This window comes from Dermacentor albipictus, chromosome 9, assembly GCF_038994185.2.
Source record: "Dermacentor albipictus isolate Rhodes 1998 colony chromosome 9, USDA_Dalb.pri_finalv2, whole genome shotgun sequence".
NCBI lineage: Eukaryota > Metazoa > Arthropoda > Arachnida > Ixodida > Ixodidae > Dermacentor > Dermacentor albipictus.
In genome coordinates this window covers 39,456,732-39,481,252 of record NC_091829.1, presented here as the reverse complement: position 1 = coordinate 39,481,252, position 24,521 = coordinate 39,456,732, and the positions used below count along the sequence as shown (strand labels likewise).

Below are 24,521 nucleotides of genomic sequence, written 5' to 3'. Positions count from 1 at the left end.
TTTTTTTAATTATTCCTATAACGCAAACCAGAGCTGCGAAGGTTAACTACACAACACAATAGCGAATCCATTTCACTCTCTCGGTGCTTTGTTATTCGACTTGCTTGCCGTCTATGACTGCACCGTTCCCCGAGGATACACGACACGAACGATGCCGCCTAAAACGAGCTCTCGTATAAAACATCCTATTGTGAGGAGCCGCAGTAATGCAACAACGACGATACCGTATAATCACGATATCAGAATACGCGCGCGTCAGCACGCCAGACATCGATTGCTCATGCAGCCGGCTCTTCCGCCGCCCGCCTTTGTTTGTGTTAATTTGCAGCTACCGTATACTCTGCATAACAATCCGCACAGGCTGTACATCCGCCTCGTCAACTTTCGCCTAGAATGAAAAAATGAATTTTTTTATATAGTCCGCACCCACATATTCTGTTTAATATTATCTGAAACCAGTTAATCGGTAAGCAAAAGAATGAATAATTGTGGAGCAGTAGTACCCTGGGTTCTTTATTTACGTGTATTTAGTTATTTACCGTGTAATTTGCCGGTTGCATTTGCAAAGTTTAAGAAAGCTGGTATTCGTTTAATAAGCACCGCCAGCTTCATCAGCAATATCGTTGCTTGATTCAGCACGATTGGAACTTTCGGGGTCAGTCAGGTCTCGTGTATTCTCTATTTTCTTTTTTCTTCGTCTTGTCTAACACGCCTACAATATTTGTTATGTATATTCAGTGCACTATATTCCAGAAAATACGGTACTTTCTTTCTATCTTCGTTTGATTGTTCTCCGCACAGTGCGTCATCAGCGGTTTCTGCAAAAAAGGCCCGGATAATTGTGCGCCTCGGGCGACGTGGTTTCAGCGTTGCCACCGACTGATGATGAAGACGCTTCGTCTCTGGCGTGTTCGCCGTCGCCCCGCAAAGCCCGAGGGGAGTTAAACGGATCCACTGCGAAGCTGTTTGGCAAACGCGGGATTTTCGTCGCGTGGTGACTCCTTCGTTAGGGAACACGACACTCGACAACATCGCTGATACCGGTGAACTCCTGCGGCCGCCCACCATGCAGCAGTCCGCGCTCCTCTCTCTTCTCGCTGTTTTCTTACCTTGCAGTTAACGAAAAAAATTACGGGGTTTTACTTGCCAAAACCGCGATCTGAACATTGTAGTTCCCTTCGTTTTCGTAGGTAATTGAAGTGAGATTTTGTATTGTTCTGTTTTCTTACCTTGCAGTTTTTTTTTTAAATATGGGGTTTTACGTGCCAAAACCACGATCGCAACCTTATAGTTCCCTTCGTTTTTGTAGGTAATGGAAGGGAGATCTTGTATTTGTGTGCGCTTTCGGGCTCTGATGAACTCTCATGCTTTTTTTTTTAATGCGACAGCATTATATGTTCTACGAAGCAGAAAATCCGGCGTGATCAAGCGATGGTACCAAAGATCATCATCATCATTGATGATGACGCCATCAGCGCCTTGTAGCCATCAGCGCCTTGTAGGACGTCAGTAGTGATGCAGAAGATAGTAAATGGCATGGGTCTTGTATGACGTCAGTAGTAATACAGGAGATAGTAAAATGTACAAGAAAGTTATTTAGTAGTAATTATGGTTCATTAATGTGAATTAACATGAATAAAAGTTAATTAAGGTGAATACGAGTGAAGTGAATTAAATTTAGAACGAGTTAGAGCAAGGTGACTTAAGGTGGAGTAAAGTGCCTTGAGGTGGATAAAGTGTATTGAGGGAATTGATGTTGATCAAGGTGAATTAAGATTATCACAAATTAGAGCAAGACTAATGAAGGTGGATTAAGGTGGCGTTGCAAATTACAAGTGACAACGTATGACGTGGCGTATCATGGAGGTAACCAATTATTTAGAGAAGTCATAATGCTGTCGCATCAAATCACGTAGGGATACTTAAACAACTCATCTTTTTTATAGTTTCATATTACAAAGACGTTGGTGTTGTGGGAAACATCAATTTTTTTTCTTGTTGAAAGTGGCTGTCCGTGAAGCTTCTGTTAAATGCCCGTGAACGGTAGGACAATGCTTTCTACGGTCTGGGACCATGTGGAAGGGAATGCGTCGCATTATTCATTATCTGTTTGTCATTTATTCATTTCCAAGTGGTGGCCCTGCGTTTGGAAGCGAACTGCTAAATAGCTAAAACGCTTCAGTTGAACTGTCGTCATCTATCACTCACGCAAAAGTTAGACGTTGTGGAGCAGTCTATGACACATTTGGCTCGATAGCGACATATACAATCTGCAGTACACAAATAAATCAAACAAGCCGCTCGCCAGTTGAGAAGCCTGGTGGAATGCGCAACCAAACGCAAATAGCTTTGATTGTGCTGTTAACGTTTTGTTTTCTGGTTGTTGTTTTTGTGTGTTCTTATCGGGAGGAAACAGATGTGTAAGCAAACCAGGGAACACGAAGAAATCAGTTTGCAGGTCTTGAACTGCCATGACAGAAGCGAATGGCGATGCGCATTATTAGTGAAAGTTAAAAAAAAACATGACAAAAGAAAAAGAAGCTAAGTGATATAGCGCGGTGCGCAAGGTGCGAAATTTCTACAGTGATGCAATGTAACAAAAAAGGAGTTGAAATACAAACGCTATCAGATTAAACAATATGTAGACACACAATCTGTGTAAATGTGCATCTATAGCACAGCCTAAAGAGAAAAAAAGACGCAAGACACCGACAGCCTAAATTAAAGCACACTGGCACATGGTCTCATGTTTAGATATCGCAAGCATCTATTTTCAAGCTTGATAACGATGCTGCGGAGAGAGCAGGGTTTTATCTTATCTGCAATACGTTTTCTAGAAATACTGTACGGAGATTGTCAGCAAATGTGAGACGCGGGGCTGCAACCCTCAACTGTGTAGCGAACTGAAATCCACTTAAAACGTCCGAAGTTCGCAAGAAGTGAAATTAAACGTTAAAGAACAGTAAATAAAGGCTGTGAGGCAAGCAAACCAAATATGCCAAGTTCCCAACGCCTGATGTTTTCGAAAAAGATCTCTACTTTTTCTTATCATCGAGTTGGTCTACGTGTGGGCCTGCGAATATAATTAGGTTATCGATACAGCTCGTTCAGTGAAAGGACAGTTTATTACAAGAAAAAAAAAGAGGCTTCGAAAATGCAGGCCGTGTTTTGTTAATATTCTGACTGAAATATACATAGCTGAGTTTCCGTCTGGTGTACACTACGGAAATTTTGATATGCAATCTGGATCGATAACGAACACGCGCGCTTCGTAAATTGAAACCCTCGTCGTCGCTTTTTTCGTAGGTATTCCTAACAATGATTTTGCGAATGGCGCAAATGGTACGGGTAGCACTTGTGACGGGAACAGCAGCCCTTGTGCGACGGGAACAACAGCACGTCACCACTTCAAAATTGAATATAGCATTGCGCCGGTATATGCGTTATTGGAACGAGTAAGTCCCGAACAAACGTTCCTGAAGGGGTCTCCATCGCATCAAGTGCGTACTTGCACTAAAGAAACGAGGGTACGACGTTACTATAAAAAAAAACAATAAAAACAGTGCTAATGCGGAGAAGTACGCAAAATGTGCAAAACAAGGAGCAAAGATTGATGGCCCTCATCCACGAAGACGGGAACACTCATCATGCATGGCTCCTCTACAGTGAACAAACACTGTTTTGAGTGGAGAGAATAACTTTTCGAGCAAAACTGGCGCCCGGAAAGCGAATAAAGATGTGTTAAAATGAAAAAACTAACTGTGTTCCAATTTTGAGCCCCGAGAAGAGATTGTTTTCCTCCTGACGCTACTAGTCCTCCAAGAGTCTCTAATATCAAAGCTGTCTTTCTTCAATCTCAGAAGAGTCTGAAACACGAGGGTGCCTCCACTCGCCCTACTGCGACGGGCACATACCGCAATACCCCGCATATAATTCGGCCCGTAAGATCAGCAAGCGGTAGGTTCACAGTAAGAGTGAAACTTGATATTATCGACAAAGCTCTAACAAACTCTCTCTCATGCTGCAGATAGTCCATATTGGAAAATCCTGTATGCCATATCTGCCCTGTGTCCATATTTCTATATGTGATGGTGTAGCATCGTGTGAGGAAACCTGCACGGCCCCATATAAACGCATATGAACATATAGGACCCTACACAGAAACCCCCCTACATGGTACTACACAAATCCGTACGATCATGTAGAATTGTGATACGGGGCATGTGGGTCTTCTCCAATAGGGATGCTTTGACAAAGGCACCAATTTACTCTATGATGAGGACAATTTCCCTTGTCGAAACCTTTGCAGCATACAAAATTGCTTGATCGACTGCTGTTTATCACCCTCTGGTATTTATTACCATGGGTAGTTTTTAGCCTTGTGAGACAGAAAGTAAATTAATCCTTAATGACACATCAGCCCCTGCGGCAAGTTTGACGGCCAATAAGTTGAAGAAAAAAAGAAATTGGGGACGTCGTATTATATGCGAAAATTTGCGGTATACGAGGCATAGAGCTGAGCAAATAGAATTTTAAATAAACGGGAGAGAGAGAGAGAGGCCGTCGTTGGAGAGTGATGGGCCCTTCGCCGGTGCTACGGCCTGGCGCCCTGCCCCTACCAGCAGCGAGTGCACGAGTTAAAACGAGCTTCAACGGCGAAGAGGTTACAAGTTTAGAGCTCACTGGACGTGTATACATCGCAGTCACGGCCATCCGTCACTGCCCGAGGTAGCAGCGCATGAACACCAAGACGCCCTTCTAGTTCAACACGCCTCCCACATACACCATCCCCAGGCCTCCCCCCACCTGCCAGCCTTCCCTCCTCTGGTGTTCTCGTTTCGATCCTACTTCGTCGTCGCCTTCTTTCGGCGAGCGCTAGACTAGAGTTACCCGCCGTGCTTGCTCAGTGGCTATGGTGTTGGGCTGCTGAGCACGAGGTCGCGGGATCAAATCCCGGCCACGGCGGCCGCATTTCGATGGGGGCGAAATGCGAAAACACCCGTGTGCTTAGATTTAGGTGCACGTTAAAGAACCCCAGGTGGTCAAAATTTCCGGAGTACTCCACTACGGCGTGCCTCATAATCAGAAAGTGGTTTTGGCACGTAAAACCCCAAATATTAAAATTAGACTAGAGTTGCGCAAGACGCGACGTGAAGCGACGTTGTCGTCTCGACGAGAAAGTTTCATGAAAGAGCGGCTTCTCAGGAGCGGCAAGCGAACGTCTGTGGAAGTCTAGTCGCTGAACATCGCACACGAACGGACGTGCAGCCGCACACAAGATGCGCATACGTCACACGCAACAGATACACGTGTGCGGCTTGACACGTGACCGCTTGCGCTCATACTGCTACTACTACTACTACTACCACTACTACTACTACTACTACTACTACTACTACTACTACTACTACTACTAATACTAATACTAATACTACTACTACTACTTCTTCTTCTTCTTCTTCTAACTGCCACTAATAACTACTACTGATTAGTAGCGCTAAGTGGCACTATTGCTGCTGTAGCTGCAACTGTTCGCATTTATATTTATTTATTCATTTATTAATATCACTACATTACCCATAGGGCTTTATTGTAGCGGAGATCCAAAACAAGACAAAAAAAAGACACAATGAAGCAATACAAAAAAAAAATTTAACATCAGTGTCAGTAGCAATAAGACGACACGTGTCAGTCAAAGTATAAAGGCACAATTCGGCGATTTGGCATAAAAGGTACTCCGCAATTCGTGTGCACTGGGCGTAGTTGAACACTTTTGCATCATTATGATGACAAAATGTATTTATTAAGGGATGGCGCGAAGGCCTATAATGGGGAATAGGCAGAGGAGGGGGGAGGCGTGTTCAGAGCCGTCCTAGAAGCTCTGCGTCCTTGGCGAAAGCCAAGAGCGAGTCCAGAATGACCCTGTCGGAATCCATCCAGCCAGTTCCTTTTGCATCATGACCTGCTTCAGGCAAACGTTGACATGATCCCGACCGGCTGAGGTGGGTGTTCACCGCAGACGTCGGAAAACGGCGACGAAGCCGGGCGTAGTGAGGATGAAAAATGGCAGAAAAGATTGTATTCACTACATTGGTACATGGATGTGACTCTCGTCTGAGTCTCGATTGGTCTCTTTAACACGTGGGCCAGCACGGCCTTAAATAACTCCTGGTGGTCCTGTGGTCGTCTCCGTCTTCCGGAGCCTGTGGAAGTAGTAGTGCTTTTGCCGTCCATCCTTTTGGTGTCCGCTTTTAGAGAGTGGGGGAGGAGGCGGGGCGCCTTCTTGCCCTTTGGTTTGTCTTGCTTCGTCTCCCCTTATGCAAAACTCTTGCTTGGGCTAGTTGGCTCATGCTTGAATTAGTAAAGGCAAGGCGCAGAAGAACAGGTGTGTGTTCTTTTTGAGTCCTGTTCTTATGCGCCTTGCCTTTACTAATTCAATCTCCCCTTTTGTGTCAGCTTGTGAAGAGCGGCACGTCGTCTTGACGTTTGGTTCCTGCTCCTGTCATTTTTTGTCAGCTCGGGTAGAACGAGGTGGCGTCGATTTGGAGAAGAGGGCAATCACGTTGACGTGGGGAAGCCCTTGAACGCTTCTCACACCTGAAAGGTCGATCATAATGTCGCTTGAGTAAGGCGGCAAACGACGCACTGGATGCAGTAGTAGTACGAGTGACGAAATAGTAGTACTGTTACTCCAAAGTTCTTCATACTGATACTACCATACTTGTTGCTTCTGCTACAACCTAGTACTACTACCTGCTTCTACTGCTACTGCTGCTGTTTCTTACTGATACTACTGTGGTTACTACTGCTACTGTACTGCCGCTGCTATTACTACGCTGTTGCCACTGCTGTTCAATGTACTGCTACTATTGTCACCGAAATGTTACATTTCTATGACTCCTACTAGTGCTACTCTTGCTACTGAACCATGATCATATTATGAGGCACGCCGTAGTGAGGGGCTCCTAATTGATTTGGACCACCTGGGCTTCTCTAACGTGCAACCAATGCACGTTAGAGGAGCCCATTCGCATTTCAACCCCATGGAGATGCGGCCGCCGCGACCGGAACTCGATCCGGCGCGCTCGGGCCTAGTAGCTCGAGCTGCTTCTACATCTATGCTACTACTGCTTACTATACTACAGCACAGCGCAAAACATGGCGGGCACGAGCGTGTGTACACCCATGAGGCAGACTGTGTTCCTTGGCTCGCCGGCGTCGCCGGCGTCGCCGGCGTCCTCCTCGTTATATGAAGGCGTTCGTGCGGCAAGCGCGGTGAAAGGAGAGCGGTGTTCATCCGGTGTTCCCGCGTACATGCGCGGGAACACCGGATGAACGTCTTCTGCAACGGAAGGACGGGCTCTTTCCACTCCACGTGGAGTTCCTTTCATTTTCTTGGAACGTGCTAGCGCAGGGAGCGTTTTCAGAAAGGGGCTCGTGTAGCATGCATTACGGCACGCGCGAGGAAAAGTATTGAGCGCGGAACGGGCCGGGAGGAGAGGGGGGGGGGGGGGGTGTTTTAGCGAGGGAGGGGAGTGCATACGTGCGCAGCGACAGGCACTTCTTTCGACCAACGCGGAGCAGCAGTGGCTGCTGAGTGGCCTACCAGTCGTTACATGCCCGAGCTTCGGGAGTAAAGCCTGAATTATAAGATCGAGGTGTCTTCGACATAGGAGAGGAAAATCGTTTCTTCTGGCGCGCTGGTCATGATTACAGTAAAAATGTTCAGTAAAATTACAGTGAAATAAAATGTTCAGTAAAATTACAGTCATGTTCAGTAAAAAATGGCTGTGGCTTAGGTAAGATTAAGCCCAGGATGCGAAGCATACTAGCCTTTATTTTAGTTGTTGAACCACTGTTTAGCCTGGTGAACTGCTGTTGCTTGGCTATATTTGGTTCGGCTAGACGAAGAAACAACTCATGCATTACTTCTTCGCCTTCAAGAGTGGAACGCGACAGCGTTCTCGTCGACCCGCCAAGGGGTGTAAGACAATGGGCTACAGGGCAGCGACTACGCGCCCCGCATTGGACGCGGTGAGCGTCGAGCAAAGCAGCGTTCGGCGCGGCAACGAAATGTGCGCCTGAGCAAGAGACGCACGCCTTAGAAACAGCTCGTTTCTAAGACAACACCGCATTCACTAGAAGCGCTTTTGTACCGCTTTGAAGCATTGTACTCGTGGCTCAGTGATAGCGTCTCCGTCCCACACTCCGGAGACCCTGGTTCGATTCCCACCCAGCCCGTCTTGCACGAGTTGAGCCAAAGCCACTTCTCCTCTGTCGTGACGTCACGGTGTCACGTGATTTCATGGCGACACCGCCGCGCCTGAGGAGCTGGGTTGAGCTCTCGTAATATGCTTCGCATAAAAGGCCTCATGGCGGTACGCGTTCTTGAAGGCACGGTAAAGCACGGGGTTATCGTTCATTGTAAATGTCTGGGCAGGAATGTTTCTTTCCTTATCCTGAAAAATACATAAATGTCTTATAAATTTACGTAGACCTGACGTATGTGCCCTTCCCCCGCCCACATTACGTTATGGCTTCTTTTTCCTTTTTTTTGCATGAAACGTCATTACGGACTCTAATTACCTTAAGTAGTTGTTGTTATGTTTACACCAAAAGCTAGTAAGAGCAACGATCGACTGTTTAATATTGCTTAGTCTGAGATTGAAATGCATAGTGTAAGGGAGAGTGCGTACGGGTGAGAAGACGTTCAGCGAGTCCAAAGGACTACCTTTCTCCCTTTTTCAAGCGTGTATTCTTTTTTTTTTGCGTTTGCCGTATCCAATAATGGTTCTCATGCAGGCAACGAGCCCTGCAGACTCAGTGAACGCCTACTCTTAGTTATTGGGCTTTATCGCTCTCTTTTTCTTTTTTGCTCACTTTCTCATCTCCGCATTCTTTTTTTTCCAGCCCCTGTGAAGGATAGCCAACCGGAGAATTGCATTTGCTTAACCTGTCAGCCTTTCTTCGCTGCCTGGATAGAGCTTCGTGTTGCTTCAGCAGGACTGTGGATTCAGGTAGCAAAATACGCCAACTCCGCTAGTACGTTCCCTTCTGTTTGTTTCTTTAAAAGTGAAAAAAAAAGAGTGATTACGTATTCACGTTTTTCGTCTATGCTTTGTTCTTGCGAAAATTAGGCACTAAGTTCGCATTTTATGGTCCCGATAGTTGAATTTAATATTTGTCCTTGTTTCTTTCCTAGTTCGCCAATGAAAAACATTTCAAAGTTGACTTAGTACGGGTTCCTCTTGGAGTCCACATCGCACCCCCAGCGATTATTAAATACGGATCTCGAAGGTCATGCTTTGTCTTACTGCAGACGCAGGAAGTGGCCAAAGCCGGTCGCGGCGCCTAAGTGGCTATGGCGCAGCGCTGCTGAGCTCGAGTTCGTGGGTTTGACTATGCCCGCTGTGGCCGCATATCATTCTGGGTGCAATGCAAGAAACGCCCGTGTGCTTAGATTTAGGCGCACGCTAAGCGAATGTCCAGGTGGGCAGAATTATTCCACTGTCTCCACTACGGCGTGCCTCATAACAAGATCGAGGTTATTATATGTAAAACCGCAGAATCTTTTTTTTTTTTTCGGGAGCCTGACGCGTTGCGACCAGGTAACGTCATAGCCACCATGTTTTGGATATCTCCCACTGTGAGGGGCCCAGATGAAGCCGCCATCGCATTTTTGTTGTCGTAGCAGGCAAGAAGCAGTCCAAAGTGTTATGTTCAATAATTCGGACTGTGAAATTCGACCTTTCTCTTGAATTTCACCAAGAACGAAGCACGCTGTTAGCACAAAGTTTCTCTCTCTTTAGAAGTTTTGAAGGAAAGTAACATTAGTAATAGTAGTAGTAGTAGTAGTAGTAGTAGTAGTAGTAGTAGTAGTAGTAGTAGTAGTAGTAGTAGTAGTAGTAGTAGAAGTAGTAGTAGTAGTAGTATACACTTTCTTAACAGTGGTCGAAATTTCCGGAGTCCCCCACTACGGCGTGGCTCATAATTAGAAAGTGGTTTTGGCACGTAAAATCCCATAATTTAAAGGGGCTAGAGATGGGGTGCGGAAAGCTGGCCTTGCTTCTTAACCCTCCTACGAGCGTACTCCCCAGTCCAGAAGTCTCGCAGCAATTACCCCCGGTAACCCATACTTTACTTGCCGTAGCTAGTTTTGGACGCTCTAGCCAGACCGTACTGCTTGCCACTGGGTCTAGGTTAGTATTGGGAAGGGGTATTGGGAAGGGGCACACACGAAAAAGAAAGTATTTCTTGCCTTTACAGTTTCAATTTATTTCACCAAAAATAGGCCTTGTACGAATTAGCATAGGAATGAAAGAAAAAGAAATGCGCTACTTGAGCAGCTGGATGGGCTCCACTGCCCAGAGCACTCAGCAGCCAATAATAATATAGAACAAATATGTGTTCAAACGAATACTGTACGAAAATTGTGCAGATTATGCAACCGTGCGTGATTTAAAGCATTGCCTTTCGGTAATAATCTGCAAAATCGTTACAATTGATTTCAATCGGTTAAAATTGGCGGAATTTAGCATTCACTTTTGAATTCGCCAACATTTACTCGAATCGATCAGTTCAGCGTGTTTTTTTATCGAGAGCATGCTTTCCGCATTGCACATTACTTCAACAGAGAAATCTGACTTGGCCCCAAGCCTCCTCTTAAGAATCGGACGATGACGCTGTTCAGACACACCTTACACCATCAGTGTTAAATGCCCGTTTGCCTCCCAATTACAGCTTCAGCATTGCGTTACACGACCTCTGTAGCATTTCCTCTGCTGCGTTTTAATATGTCGCTACTTCATAACACATTTTATGGTCACAGCTCAGTAGAGGCATTTTCGTAGCTTTCACGCATGTGCACATATCGCACTGATACAGCGACAGATTTTAGACCTCTCTATAGCCACGTTAGAGCTACCCCCAACGTAATTATTTGGATGTCTACAAGTGATCGCCGCTGTCACGACACTCCTTGGCCACAGTTAGGCCTCAGGCCGCTTAAAACTATACCGTGCACTCCATCGTCATTTTTCGCAGAACTTTCTAAAAAGGCCAGTCGGAGGATGCGCACCGCATAGAGAAAGAGGAAGTTCCCAGGAATGGAACCACGTTTGGCGAGCGAATTGAACCCCACCGCCCCTCCCTCCCTCACTCTACGTCACATAATACCCCGCCCGCTCCTCCCGTGATTACGGCAATCTCGAGTCTTCATCTCTCTTCGCAGCGGCGCGCGCACATTTCAAGCCGCCTTTGAACTCGGCTCGCGTCCTATTTTACTCGTTTCCGCTCTTTGAAGTCTTAAAACGAGCCGTTATGGCCAAAGGCACGGGACTGCCGAGCTGGGACAGTGTAGGGTGGTTGCGTGGGTAGCGAACGCATAATCTCGTCTACGTCGTCCTTGTGGTAGCCGTCGCGCAAAAGAGCCTTCACGAATTCACGAAGGAAGCGATGACGCCTTCCCTCCCATCCACTCCTCGAAAGAAAGAGTGAAAAGAAACCGTTTGTAGGACTGAAAAATGATTCTACGCGGACGTGGAAGAAGGGGAGGAAGATTTCCTGCGTTCCTCGCGTAGCTGGGGGTTGCAGACGACGACAGCGATTCTCAGCGGGACTGTCGTCTGCTTGCTCGGAGATTGAAATCGCGGTTTATTACGAGCTACTTTTCTATGATTTCGGACAAACCTGCGTAAGTCTTCCGAGGAGTAGAATGAGCGCCGCAGTGATGATGTCTGTGTTATGCGCGCACTGCGCTTTGGAAGACTAGAATGCCAGTTACTTTCTTTTCTGTTTTTTTTTTCTTGTTTCCGTCGTGTACTTTGAGCGTGGGCGCCGCTTTTTCCGGTGGCGTCATCGTCTGCTTTTCGCCGGCCTGCAGTCGTCTGCGAGTTTCCATAAATGTGGACGAGGATTATATGACATCCCACGTTCCCGTTCTCTGTTATCGTCGAGCGCGCTCGTTTAACTCATTTATATTTCACTAAATGAAAAGTGCGCGGCGTTTTGGAACTCCACTTGAAGGTATTGCGAAGTTCTACGAACGTTTCTTTCACTTCAGAGTCGTCGAACAGGGATATTACCGGACATATAATTAAACGCATGGAGCAAGCAGACAAAGAAGTCCAGATAAAGCACAGAGAAAACGGATTATATTGCTTAACTGTAACGTTGAAATATAGCAACGAATAGGGACGGGAAAGTGTACCAAAACAGCATTTCTCGCTGGTGGGAGTCGAACCCGCGTGCGGCGCGTTACACGCGTGTTGCTTTGCAAATTGAGCTACACCGCGGGTGCCATCTTAGCCGTGCAGTACGGTGTGTGTCTCCGTGCGTGCGCAAGGTTAACACTGGAGAGTGCCAGCCAGCGCCACGTGCAACCATCATGGCGGATGTCAAACATCCTTGTAGCACAGGGCAACATTCATTTGGGCTAGACTGTGCATACTTCAATTAGGAAGGAACAGCGCCAACTAAGACGATCACGAGAGGCTTGTCCTGAACACAGGCGCTTGTCCTGTGTTCTCCATCTCGTGATCGTCCTAGTTGGCGCTGTTCTTTCCTAATCCTTGTAGCAGCATGCGTCACATAGTAGGTGAGCTTAGGAGCGGGCACGTTCGTTCAGGCTTTGTTATGTAATTGTTCACGTCGTCTATGGTGCCCAAGAGAGCTATCATTGATCGGTGGGGGCTCAAGTATGGCTACAACTCCGCGCCCCACGTAACCGGATGGCGCGTCGCCAAGGAGCGTTACTCGCCTGCAATGCTGCAGGCCCTGATTTGATTTCGCGTAGGACACTAATTTTTTTCGTTCTTTATTTTTTTGCGCGATAGTTGTATCGAGGCCAGACAGATACCAGAGTCAGAGCGAAATTGGTGGGGGTGACCGAACAATGCTACTACATTAGTGAAAAACAGTGTGGCGCACTCGGAAACCAAACTTTCATTCATTTAACCCCGCGTCATGTCGTTGGGCGAGAGTGATTTGGCATGCCATTATCAATACCGGTTCAAACCAGACTATACGTATCTACACATAGTTCGACCATATCTATGAAGTAAAATACCTGTGCAGAATTGAGATTTTTCCAAGTGTGTTTCTTTCGCAAACCGATCAGCGAATGGAATAGATCGCTACAAGATGGCATGTATAAGTACCTCAAATGACGCATTTCAGCGTCCTATAGCTAGTTGACGTATTTCATTCTTTGTTTAATAGTCGTACAATATTTTCTAAGCGCAGCGTTTTATCTGCGCCAGTTTTGGTTCACAGTTTGGTGTATATGCGCATGTGTACGTATAAAAGAACAGCAGCTTTGGCTTGTTGGTTTTCCATCCTGGTGTTAACAGCGCAAGACGCAGACGGGGACGCGTGACGAGAGAGAGAGAGAGAGAAACTTTTATTTATAAACGATTGACGTGCAGTGGTCGGAGACCCTTTAGTCCAAGGCCCCGCTGGCCTCGGCCGCCCGCTTGACCTGTGTTATGAAGGACTGTTGTCCCGCCAGGTCTGAGCTGGTTAGCTGTGCCTCCCATTGCTCCATTGTGTGGTGTGTTGTATCAAACGGGTGTGAATCACAATCCCAAGTAATGTGTTGTAGTGTTGGTATGCCTCCGCACCACGGGCAGTCGGGCCTGTAGCGAGTGGGGAACATGGCATTCTGTAATTTAAGGTGGGGGAATACCCCAGTCTGAATTTTGCGCCAGCTGGCGGCTTCCTCTCCACTGAGTTGTGGATGAGGGGGAGGGTACTTTTTTCTGGTTGCACGCTGATGAGCGAGAATCTCCCGGGCATTCGTTGGATTGGGGTCAATACAGTGGCTACCTGGGACCGTCCCAGTCGAGTCGGCCCGGTTAATAATACCTCGGGCTAGCGAATCGGCCAGTTCGTTCCCCTCAAGGCCTGTATGACCTGGACACCATAGGATCCGGTGATGATGGGCGAATTTCGTCGGTATTATTGAGTGACCTGTTTTGGTCACGTGGCCCTTGAGAAAAAGGCGACATGCTTCTTGTGAATCTGTTATTATGGTGACGCTCTTTTGCGTGCGTTCCGCGTGAGCGAGGGCCATTGCCACGGCGAAAGTTTCGGCAGCCGCGGGAGTACCTGCCCTAACGGAAGCCGTAAATTGTTGCCGTGCTTTCGTGTCGATGATTGCCACTGCGTACCTCCTGATGTTCATTGGGGCATCACTGGCGTTCGAGTGCACGTTCGAATACGCGGCTGCGTCTGTGTATATTGTGTTGTACGTGGTATTATTTTCATACATTGTTCTAATATGTTGTACACGTGCTTTTCGCCTAGCTTTATTGTATTCAGGGTGCATGTTTTTGGGTATGGGTGCCACTGTTATTCGAGCTCGTGTTGAGGGTGGTAGTGGTAATAACTGTTCGCTGATAAATTGTGGGTGTGGGGAAATACGTACCCTTGTCAGTAGGGCCCGTCCTGCGTGAGTGTAGCTCAAGCGTTCCCTCTGGGAGATAAGTGTGGCTTGTTTTAGTTCTTCGAATGTGTTGTGTACTCCTAAGGCCAGCAGGCGATCTGTGGGCGTCCCCTTGGGTAGTCCGAGGGCCGCTTTATATGCTGATCTTATTATGATGTCGACCTGCCTTTCCTCCTCGCGACTAAGGAAGTGGTAGGGCAGGCCGTACGTGACTCGGCTTATTACTAGTGCTTGGACGAGCCTCAGCGTGTCGTGTTCTTGCATGCCCACTTTCCTATAAGTTACACGACGGATCATTTGCGCAATGTTATTTGCGGTGGTTTTCAATGTTTTGATGGTGTGGGATGCGTTTCCGCTGCTTTGGAGCCAGAAACCCAAAATACGCATCGCCTTAACTTCTTGGACCGTGTGTCCTTCCACAACTATGTTGACAGGTCCGTTGGATATGTAGCCCCTCGAGTGTACCCGAATGACCTGCGATTTTTCGGGGGCACATTTGAGGCCACTACTCCTCGAGAATTTGTCTACTTCCTCGGCTGCTTGCTGTAGCACTTGTTCTTTGTGTCCCAGAGAGCCCCTTGCTGCCCATAGCGTTATGTCGTCTGCGTACAGTGTGTAACCCAAATCGGGGATTTGGTCCAGCTGTCGCGCCAGGCGACACATCGCCATATTGAACAGCAAAGGTGAGATTATTGCCCCTTGGGGTGTCCCTCTACCGGGCATATTGAACTTTTGGGAAGTGATTTGACCGATTCCTATCGTGGCGGTGCGGTTGGCGAGAAAAGCCCGCACGTAGTTGTACGTTCGTTCTCCACATCCCGTCAATTCGAGTTCCTCCAATATTGTTTTGTGTGAAACGTTATCAAATGCGCCCTTGAGGTCTAGTGCGAGCACTAGTCTTTCTTCTCCGCGGGCGATGTTAGCGATAACTTCTTCTCTGATCAGTAAGAATGCGTCTTGACAGGATAGCCCCGTACGGAACCCTATCATGGTGTTTGGAAACCATCTTATTTCTTCGAGGTACCGCTGCAGTCTTGTTTGTACTACTCGTTCGTACAGTTTACCCAGGCAGGACGTGAGAGAAATGGGTCTCAGAGCGCCTATTGAGGGGGTCTTTTTAGGTTTGGGGATCATGATAATTTTAGCGTGTTTCCATTCCGGGGGCAATTGGCCTTTGAGCCAGCTCTCGCCGTTGAATACTTCTGTGATTTTAGTCAGGACTCTAGCATCCAGGTTCCGAAGCATCGCGTTCGTGATGGCATCAGGGCCAGGAGCCGAGTTTTTGGCGGCTGCTTGAGCTGCCTCAAAGACTTCTGCATATGTGAAAGGTTCATCTAATTTGGAATTCGCCTTTCCAAGGTATGGTCGCGTCTCGTTTGGGGCGTCTGTGTTTAATGGTGGTCCTATGTATCGTTCTTTCAGTTTCTCTAGTAGTTCCGCGTCTGTGCCTGGAAAACTGTCCGATATGATTTGGAGTCGTTTATTGTTTTCCGTGCGTGTGCTATCCGGGTCAAGCATTCCACGAAGGATGCGCCACGTGCCAGCCGTTCCCAAGGTCCCCGAGAGGGACCCGCAGAACGTAGCCCACTCGTTTTTCGCTAATTCGTCAGCGTGTCGTTGCGCCTCCTCCGCCAGAAGTGTTATGCGGGCACGTAGCTGTTTGTTAAGGCGTTGCTTTTTCCAACGCTAATCTGTGTCTAATCTGTGTCTTTCGTCCCACAAGTTTACTGGGTGGGAATCGACCACGGGGGCGTCCGACGTACGCTCGATGGTTTTGGTAGTGTCCTTGTGTGTTGACTGGATGAGTTTTGTCCATTCTTGTATGTTGTCGGGAGTCGTTGCTGTGTCCAGGTTCCGTTGGAGCTCCCTGTATTTTGACCAGTCGGTTAATTTCGTTGTGCCAATCGTTCTACGTAATTTGGGGGTCGAGAGTGAAATACGAATCAGATCATGATCACTTCCCAAGTTTTCGTTTAGCGATGCCCACTGTGCGTCTTTGATGTTTAGCGTGTACGCGCGATCGGGTGTTGTGTCCCTGCTCACGCTGTTACCTGTGCGTGTGGGCGTGCCTATGTGGTTTGCTGTCTGCATGCCGAGGTTCTCAACCGATTGCTCAAGTAGGGCTCCTTTAGGGGATGTGGACGCGTAGCCCCGCATTGTATGTGGCGCGTTGAAATCGCCCAATATCACCGTCCTGTCTTTGGTTCCCGCTATGGTCTTAGTGTCCGATAAAATTTGGGGTAGGTCCAGACCTTTGCTTTTAGGAGGGCTGTAAATGTTTGTTATGATGCTGTGTGCTTTGCCTCTTTTCCGCGGTAGCACGCTGATAGTTACGGAATTTGTTTCCCCGGTACGTTGGGGGAGGAATATCATTTGTGCCGTGATTGTCTTGCTCACCAGCGTGGCAACTTTAGGATTTCGGGGGTCGCTCAGAACATAATAGCCCTGTAGTCGTGCCGGTTTGGGCCCAACCTCCTGAAGGCATATTATGTCCGGAGCTACCTGAGATCTTTTAATAAATTGCTGGAGGGCTGCCGCCTTTCTAGCAAAGGATCGGCAGTTCCATTGCCAGATCTCTAATCGTTCCGGGTTGTTTGGTTTTGTTTTATCTTTAAGTGTAGTAGCCATGGTTCCCACTCGTTGTTTATGCTTTTGACATCTCGGTGTCCGAGCCGTCCGTATCAATTATGCGGTGGGCCGTCTTGGTCTTGGCCGATCCGGCGCCGACTGCTATGGCGCGTTTCTTAGTGGTTGTGGTTTTGGCTGCGGTCTTTAGCTGCTCCGTCACTTGTTGTTTGTGCTTCTCGAATTCTACCAGCATTTGTGATTGGAAATCGAGGAGTTTCTGATTCACAAGGGTTATCATCTCGTGCATTAGTGATTTAGAGGTTTCTGCCAATAATAGTTGGATTTGGGCCATTGCGGGTGGCGCTTCGGTATTCGGTGTTTGTGGTGTTGGTGATTTTGGTTCACTACGTGCGAGAGTGTTCGTATATGAGGTGATTTGCGTCGGTTCTGTGGCCGATTGTCTACGATCTGATTCAAGCTGTTGTATTTTTCGTGTGAGGCGTTCCTCTAACTCCTTAATTTTCTCGTCGGATCGCTGTCGTTTGCGTTCCTCGTCTCGAAGTTGTGCGCGTAGCTGAGCGTTTTCCTGTTTAAGTATTTCATAACCGGGATCTCGCTGTGTGTTTGGTGTGTGTTGCGGAGCATTGGGAGATACAACCGTCGCCCAGCTCACCTGAGGCTTTTGTGACTGCTGGTGCTGCGGGGGCACTGGCGCTTGTGCGGCCCTGGTCAGCTCCCCGGATGGGCTCCTACTTCTTTTGCCGTTAGGAGATGTGGATTTGTGGCGATGGCTCTCTTCCTCGTTCTCTGAGCTGAACCATCGCAGTTTCTTCTGGCCCACTCGCTCTCGTGAGCGGGACTGACGATTGGTGTTCTTGGAACGAATGTTCTTTAGTTTCTGTGGACACTGGTTGCTGCCAGTCTCGTGGCCTGCCGCCCCGCACACGGCGTATTTGAGCACACACTCGTGTCCAAGGGCGGGGGGATCCTTCAGGCCGCATTTTTTGCAGATGTTGATCGGGTGGGGGCACACATCCGGTCGGTGTCCCGCTTGGAAACATTCCGTGCATATTTGAACAGTGGGCTTGTATGGATGGAGTCGCATCTCTCCTCCCATGTAATAAATACATTTGGGAAGGGAGCCACCGGTGAACGTGATGAGCGCCGTGGATGACTTGCCTAGCATCCGAGCTCGTTCGATTTGAACTCCGTGTGTCCGTACTCGCATGTTGGCTAGTAAATGTTCCATGGGTGTGTCCGCTGGAATGCCATGAACCACACCTCGATAGCAGTTGTCGGGGTCAGCAACGTATGTGTTGAATTGGTGCACGCGTCCGCTCAATTCGAGTAGCGTGATGCGGCGGAGTACGTTGGCCACTTCCGTGCTGCTCACCGATAGAATTATAATGTTCGATCCGGGGCGAGTGCGGAGGATGAAATCCATTCCTGTGATTCTCTCTCGCTTCACGGGTCCATCTTGAGTTCGACAGAGATGGTCTTGGATTGGTTGGCTTGCCTTGAGAATGGCACTCGCCAAGGTTGGTATTAGTATGTCTTTGATAGTTAATCCCTTTGTGGGACGCATGATGATTTTTACATCATCCTTTGGTAGTGCTGGCAGAGGTTTGCGCTTTGGATGGTGGAAGCGATTTCCCTGGTTCTCAGCAACACCATATGGATGGTCGTCGCGTTCCCCTCTCGCGAAGTTTGCCTGACTAGGTGAGCCGCGTTGCTGCTGAGATGGGGCTTCCTTGCCTTTTTCGTTCTTCTTACGTAGTTTCTTAGCTCTTTGTGATTCCACAATGTGCCAACTACCGCCAGTGCGGTCGGCCTTTGTCTGGTCGGTTTCGGTGAGGTTCTTGTCGAACTCGTGTTCCATCTCAGTGGATGAAGATTGTTCGTTATAATCATTCAGTGATTGCCCTGAGGCGGAGCACATTGGTGCCGGTGTTGTGCCGGTAGCCGTCGTTGGCTCTTGAGATGCCTTCTCAGACATTTTCTCTATCGTTGAGGCGGCGGCGGTCTCATAGACCACGCCTAGGCGTAGCGAACGCCGTGCGTTTCTGTGAGCGTTCTTGCCGCGTTTGTTACCCGACGCAGCTGCGCCCGCTTCGGATCTTCAAACTTCGATATTGAGGTAGAAAATTCACCTACCGGTTTGAAAATGATGTCTGGGTGTAGATCTCGTCGAGTATAGTCCAGTCGATATCTTGGCTGTTGTCCTACGGTCATTAGAACGGGCGTAAATCGGGTTTCGGTGGAGCCGATGTGAGGCACGTCTGCTCCGTCTGGCCCCCACTGGCGTTCTGCCCGCGTGACGAGAAGACGACGCGACGAGCGCTTACTTTCTACAACGTTTATGTGAAACAAACGCGGCTTCTTGTGCATTTGCCCACAGGAATGGCACGTATCACAGATACGTCATTGCACATCATGTGACACAGGCACTTCTGCGCTCTCAAGGAAATGATTGCACGTGCAAAAGGTCAAGTTTTTTTTGTTTTTGTTAGCAACAAGGACGGCGTGCTAACACATTGGTCACGAAGTCTGGAAATCTCGGCTGCCTCAATAATCTCCCGAACCACCTGGTCATTGCGCTCGCGTTTTTTATGCGAAGCATACTAGCCGCACAACCACGCTCTTCCTTGCTGCGCCGCGCACGGCCGCGTAGCTACCATTGAGGGTATGAGCCATTGTTCATTGCTGCGCGTCTCATACGTGGGTCTATTCTCATTTAAGTTTGCTATGTTTGTTATTAAGTTGCTTCTGTTTTTATGCGTTGCATATTGCAATCACTCAGTTCAGCCCTTGGGCGCGGCCGGGCAGCCACCTTTAGCGCAACCACGTGACGTGACGTCACGACAGCCGGAGGAAAAGCTGGGCCCCAACTCGCGCAATTTGCAACGCATTCTTGGCTTAACCAAGCTAAGCCTGGCCATTTTTATGCGAAGCATACTAGCCGCACAACCACGCTCTTCCTTGCTGCGCCGCGCGCGGCCGCGTAGCTACCATATGGCGTCATAACAGCTGCAGAAGCGGTGGCTCAACTCGTGCGCTCGCTTGCGGCCGCGTAGCTACATAGCCGGGTCTCAGCTCGTGCGCTCGCCTGCATGAGTTGTTTCTTCGTTTAGCCGAACCAAATATAGCCAAGCAACAGCAGTTCACCAGGCTAAACAGTGGTTCAACAACTAAAATAAAGGCTAGTATGCTCCGCATCCTGGGCTTAACCTTAGCTAAGCCACGGCCTTTTTTTTCTTTCTTTTTTTTTGTTGTTTCCTTGGTATTTGTCTATTAACACATTGTAAGGCCACACGGGCGCTCTGAGTACCCCAGTAAATACAATATAGTGTTGTTTATTACTCACGGATATCAAAACCAATCTTTGACTTTTCATTATATTCGCGCCCTAACATCAGCCCCCGCGGGTCTTTGTGACTGCGGATTTCGAAGTATTTTCTCCTATAGTTGTGTCGCTTTAGCACTGGAGAGGCCGTTAAACGATTCGGGTTTATTTGGAATTCATGGTATAGGTGTAGCACTTGGTTACCGACAATCAAACAACTATACTATTACCGCACACGCTGTGAAAATCAGTGACGTCACGTATAGCTCAAGCGGTAATTTGAGGCTGGCGTCGCCCCTCGCCTTTTCTTATAGGTGCCGTCCAGTACATGGCAACCATGACGTGTTTCCTGCTCCGCGCTTGTTCCCGCTGCAAGCAGCCCTCGAAAACGTGGCCTTCGAGACCTGTAACTCGAAGGCAACCGTCACTGAGGCTTGGAATTGGACTGCACCTATTGCGTCACTTCCGGCTTGCCAAGCCTCCTCTCAAGGTAAGAGCGGCTGTTTTGCTACTGCGCGAGCGTAACTTTCCTACACTGCTTAATTCGATGTTCAGCTACGGCGTCCCTTTAATGATGGCGTGCGGATAACAAAGTTATTTTTCTCGGTGATGTAAATATATAATTTCTAGCCGCGTGACGCCAGAAAACGCGCGAAAATCAGTAATTAAGTGGTGCTTCATTTACTGAAATTCTCTTTCGTTGATTGAATTACTGCACGTATAAGTTATCCCCACCGAAGTTGTACACGCTTTGCTTCCTGCGTTGCGGTATTTCTTTTTAATGTTGGTTTCTTGCCTTTCTTTTCTCTCCTCTTTACCTGCGTAAATGTATAATTTCATTTTCCTCTTCCTTATTAATCTTTTCGTCCCGCCCTCATGCAATAAATACACTTTAGGAAGGCTGTGATGGGCGTAAATAAATTGAAACATTAACCAATGGCACGTGTAGTGAATGCAGAATAGCGAAAGCCGCACTTAATTCCAAAGTAAACAAATGAATGCACAGAGTCGCAAATTCTCGCAACTTTTTTCCTTCAGAGAGCGACTCATGTATGCGCAAATGTCTCCAAGTCTATGCCGTCACACAGACGTCATTGGCATCGACGTATGCGCGGCGATCGCATTAAAAAAAAGGAATCTTGTTAGTAGATCGCTCTAAAAAAAGAAGAAGAAAAGCTTGGCTTTCGCTTTGTGTGCATCAAATGAACCTATGAATATGAAAAGTTCCAATAGAATACCCTGCAATCCATAATAAAATTATTTTTATTGCCTGACCTTTTATGCGGTCTAGCTGGAAACAAAAGTTCTGACACAGAATAACTAGGATTAGAATATTGAGAATATAGGGCAAAGGAAATATCGCGAGATCACAGCTTACAACGAAATTATTTTATTTGACTCGTAAGTATTTTTTTTATATCTTGCGCTTTAAATTCTTTTTCGCGTCGAAGCCGCAAGGCCTTTCGCATTATTTTCATGACTGCTTGTCTTAAGGCACTGACAACCAATTTTTATGGTACTCATTTCTTTACTATGATGAAAAGCTTACCGGTCAGAGCGACGAATCATTAAGCGGTAACGCGAACAACGCCGTGGAACGTTTTTTTTTATTTGAATTTTTCGATCTGCAGTGACGATGTAGTCATTCACTGGAAGCATGCTGGAAACAGTGATAGTTCAACGCGATAGCGATCATTCGCCGGCATCGGTGAAAGGCTGACGACAAGCGCTATCGTAGCTGCGAGAAAGTATTGCGTTTATGAAGCCGATTTCCCTACGATTGACGTTTTCCGAAGAGTTGAATTATTTCTTCAATAATAGGTTCGCGGTTTCCTGTCCCACATCTATTGTTATTAACGTGTCAAGGTTATTTTCTTTTTTCTTTAGCCGAGCCAAGCCAAGTTCTCTTAAGTGAAACGACGCTTTTACACGTGATGCGCAGTTCAGCGCGTTGCCGTAGCCACGCGCGCTCTTTCGATTTCCGAAGTATGTTGTCTCTCGCAAGATGTGAGTGAGCTGGAACGAATGATTTTATTTAGCTCGCGCGCATTCGTACAACTGCAATCATGCACGCCGCCTTGCGTTGAAGGGCGCCGGCGCCGCTCGCTGGCATGTATATTTATTTTTTTTTGCTTCGTAATACGCGCACACAGTAAAGCTCAGAGGCCTAAAAATATACGAACTGCAATTGTAGGTTAATAAGTATTCGGTTCTTAATAACATCCGACGTACATTGCAGCAATCCCATACGCTGCACCTGGGTACGATGGCTTCATCACCAGTCCGCGCCACTTGTTGTCTTTTTTTTTTTTGAAATTTTCTCTGCCAACTAAATTATAATCCGTACTTAGGTCGCGAACAGCGTGCTGGATTCTGTCTCTGTAAATCACGGCGAGTTCATTTGAATCAAAGTCTCGCAACACAATCTCCACAGTTGTCGGTCCTTTTAATCTGCACGTTTTCCGATCTACTGCTCGAGCGGCAAAATCAGGGGTCTTGCGCTCCTCCAAGCTGGGAATCAATCGCACGTGTAAGGCAGAACGCGGATGTAATTGCAGCTTAACTTCAATCCGGCTTAAGCACTGGCTTTATATTGCCGAGTGCCCCCGTAGAAAATTAGGCCCCGCGTGAAAGCCAGGTCAAGGATTAAAGAAAGCTTACGGCCGCTGGAACAGTTATAGGCTCTTACAGCAGATTGTGCGCACGAAGTCACAAGAGATTACCGCAACGTATTCAAAAAGGAGGTCCGGAATGACTTTGCCAAGAAATACGGATGAGCTTGCCTCTAAAAGAACATATTGTAAAAAGAAAACGAAATGTCTCTCCACGTTTACGGTTTAAAAAGTGCGAGATGGCGCGGCTAGACGAGTCAGGCGTGAAATGGGCATCACTTGTACCGAGGAATTTTCGACATTGCCCCTGCGGCTATCTGTCGATCGTCACTTCCAGTCGCCAGCGTAACTCAATGGGCAACATTTAAAAAAAAAACGAGATTTCAAGAGGACGTCTGGATTTCAACAACTGTCAGTTGGAAATGTTTAATGGGTACGCCGTTCTTAAAACAAACGTATTTACGGCACTCATTCGCAAATTTTCCGCTGCGTTATAGCAGTTCTTTTACTTCCTGACGGAAGCACTGCCATGACACGTTACGATTAAGCGCCGTAAATACGCATGTTAATAAATGGCATGTTAGTAAAACGTACAACTTCGACCTTGCTTATCGAAAGTTCTTGACATTCGGGTGGTTTTTCTGGAATGTCACTTTCTCTATTATTGCTGGCCATTGAGTTACGATGGTGCACGGCCGTCAAGTTCGGCAGGTTGGTGCAGGGCCAGTGCACGAAATGCCTGGACGCGAGCGCTGCTGGTCTGCGTCTTCCCTCGCTGTTTTGCCCTTCTGAGACCTCTCAACGCCAGCTAGCCGAACGTCGCGTAACGCACATCAAAAAGCTTTAGATTGCCCGTAAGCGGTATTGGCCCCTTGATAAGCAGACGCGCATGGCAACGCTAATATATATATATCGACATATTGTGACGCTTTCCGCAACCGTAACGCGTTGGGGATGTTTCTGCGTTACACAGGAGTTCCCTTGGAAATAAAATTTAAGGAGCGCTTGCGCGTTATCAATGACATGCCGTTTGCGACACTTTTCATGCCTGAGTGAAATAGGGTTGGTCCACTGCGAGAAGACTTGTGTCCATTGTCTATAGTTAAACCTTAGGTCACAAGATGACACCTCCAGTGTTGACACTGCCACGAATGTCTACTGTAACCCGCTATACTGCGAAAAGTAAGTACGTTTAGGGAGATGCAAGAACTCTCTATTATGTACAGTCTGCCACGATAGTTAGCGTTCACGGCTTCCATGTGAAATGTGAAGTTCCGCTGTGTTAAGGCGAAGCGCTTCCAATTTAATGGATCGCTGTGTCGGGCGCGATACATACTGCATTTAAGCTATTGAATTCGACGATACCGTCAGTTAACGATAATCTTGTAAACATTAAACACGCGGACAATTTTCTGCGCCAATGAAAGGATAGCAATGGAGGCAAAGATCGTCTAGTAACAGTGTTCCTAGAAAATGGTTTCAAATTCTCATTCGCGTTAGTTTAAGCTAGGGAGCGGCAAACAAACAGCTTATTTGCGTCGGCGCATATATTAAT

At 47.5% G+C, this 24,521-nt stretch overlaps 1 long non-coding RNA gene across 1 annotated transcript in view; it reads left to right on the top strand.

Moving 5' to 3' along the window:
* Positions 1-21,131, top strand: part of LOC135916517 (uncharacterized) — a 45,554-nt gene extending 24,423 nt beyond the window's left edge. Inside the window, exons 2-3 of the long non-coding RNA XR_011508454.1 lie at positions 8,911-9,017; positions 20,669-21,131. This is a non-coding gene — a long non-coding RNA (uncharacterized lncRNA). The remainder of the gene's footprint in view (positions 1-8,910; positions 9,018-20,668) is intronic.
* The last annotated feature ends 3,390 nt before the right edge of the window (positions 21,132-24,521 follow it).